The following is a 2,500-nucleotide window of genomic DNA, read 5'->3' as shown; positions in this document are numbered from 1 at the left end:
GATTGATATGGTAATTTCAGTTAACCGCTGGACATTTTTGGAAACTTGAGATGGTTAATAGACGCTCCAAAACCTGATCAAATGAACATCAAGTCTTTTTTACTTGGAAATGATTATGTTCAGTCTTCTCAGCATTTTTGGATTATTTTTAAGGATGTTTTTGGAGCTGACTGACTACAAATCCACATTATGAAGAGGGAAAAGCTTTAAACTGTGAATGGTTCCCATTGATGATGACTTTAAATCAGATTTTGCATTTTACTGAGACCTTGTATTTTCTTTTCATTTTCTGAGACGTCTTCCAGTGGGTTGATCACTGAGCTTGATCATGGTGCTATTAGAAAACATGTGTGAAACTCATAAAAGCTTGACGTCTGAGTAGTCGTGGCCGAGTGGTCTGAAATCCATTGGGGTCTCCCCGCGCAGGTTCGAATTCTGCCGACTACGTCTATGTTTCAATAACTTTTTGACCTTTTATCTTTGTTGTTCAATTTGCATGTTTACTAGTCTATTCCCCATGACAGTGATCTGTGATGGAGCGAGTTTCTAGGACCAAACTGACTTTATCTTTGACTGTTCTTTAGATAATCTATTCTGGAGCAACATTACATGTGCGACTTGCCGCTAATCAAAAGAAGCACCGTGGGTGCCATCAGGTAAGAGGTTTTTCTCTTGATCTTGTCCAGCAGCCACAGACCGCTGTCCTGGCTAATGGACTGGGACATGCACTTTGATTTGCACAAACCTTAAATTATCTCTCAGATGAAGCCTTTTACCATGCAATGCTAATCTTTATCAACTACTGGATGAACAGTTTTCTAACAGTATAAGTTTTGCAATTTATTCTTTTCACACTTTTTCCAAGTAACAGATACAGCAATCTTTTTACTAGCCACTTTTCATCAACATTTCAAACTGTCCTAGCTGTGATATCGTGGAAATGTTGGTAAATTTGTGGAATGAAAGGTTATAAGATATCAATTTACCATTGTGTATGATTGCAGATTTGCACTGCAGCTTTGGAGCCTGTTTTCGCCATCGTTCACGATTTCATATGCTTTATTCTGCACAACAAGCCGCAGCCATGACTGTGTAATGGTTAGCACTCTGGACTTTGAATCCTGTGATCTGAGTTCAAATCTCAGTGGAACCTGGGCACACATTTCGATTTTTCCATCTGCACTCAGATCGACGATGCCCAATGTTTATGATGAAACAAGCAATTTAAAATCCACATAATAAAAGACAAAAAAAGAGTTCAAGGATTCATGGAATATCATGGTCAAAGCTGTCAATCAAGTAGGATTAGCAAAAATTAAAATTGTTTATGTCACTCATTGTCAATGTCATACCAAGCAATCTCATTATTCACATAACACTCTTTCCAAGTGGGTGAATCTGACAAGGATTTGAAGCCAAAATGGCTTCAGGAAGTGTTTTTGATTTTTCTCTAAGCCATCTTTTCTTGTGTTTTCCAGAATTTCCTAAAGTGCCTTATAAACATTTTTGGTGGTGTTTTTCTAAAAATTGTTTTCGGCGTCATTTGAATGTGTTTTGTGGCTTTTTTTGTAGCACACAAAAGTCAATCAGGACCCTTTATAGGGTCTTTCGAACCTTACCCTTGACTTGTATTATAGATATGGAGCTGTTCAAAGTGAAAAACAGCTGAAGATTGATATGGTAATTTCAGTTAACCGCTGGACATTTTTGGAAACTTGAGATGGTTAATAGACGCTCCAAAACCTGATCAAATGAACATCAAGTCTTTTTTACTTGGAAATGATTATGTTCAGTCTTCTCAGCATTTTTGGATTATTTTTAAGGATGTTTTTGGAGCTGACTGACTCCAAATCCACATTATGAAGAGGGAAAAGCTTTAAACTGTGAATGGTTCCCATTGATGATGACTTTAAATCAGATTTTGCATTTTACTGAGACCTTGTATTTTCTTTTCATTTTCTGGGATGTCTTCCAGAGGGTTGATCACTGAGCTTGATCATGGTGCTATTAGAAAACATGTGTGAAACTCATAAAAGCTTGACGTCTGAGTAGTCGTGGCCGAGTGGTCTGAAATCCATTGGGGTCTCCCCGCGCAGGTTCAAATTCTGCCGACTACGTCTATGTTTCAATAACTTTTTGACCTTTTATCTTTGTTGTTCAATTTGCATGTTTACTAGTCTATTCCCCATGACAGTGATCTGTGATGGAGCGAGTTTCTAGGACCAAACTGACTTTATCTTTGACTGTTCTTTAGATAATCTATTCTGGAGCAACATTACATGTGCGACTTGCCGCTAATCAAAAGAAGCACCGTGGGTGCCATCAGGTAAGAGGTTTTTCTCTTGATCTTGTCCAGCAGCCACAGACCGCTGTCCTGGCTAATGGACTGGGACATGCACTTTGATTTGCACAAACCTTAAATTATCTCTCAGATGAAGCCTTTTACCATGCAATGCTAATCTTTATCAACTACTGGATGAACAGTTTTCTAACAGTATAA

This window comes from Dendrobates tinctorius, unplaced genomic scaffold (genome assembly GCF_039654945.1).
Source record: "Dendrobates tinctorius isolate UK_male_01 unplaced genomic scaffold, ASM3965494v1 ptg000048l, whole genome shotgun sequence".
In the NCBI taxonomy this organism is placed as follows: Eukaryota; Metazoa; Chordata; class Amphibia; order Anura; family Dendrobatidae; genus Dendrobates; species Dendrobates tinctorius.
This window is presented reverse-complemented; position numbering follows the sequence as displayed.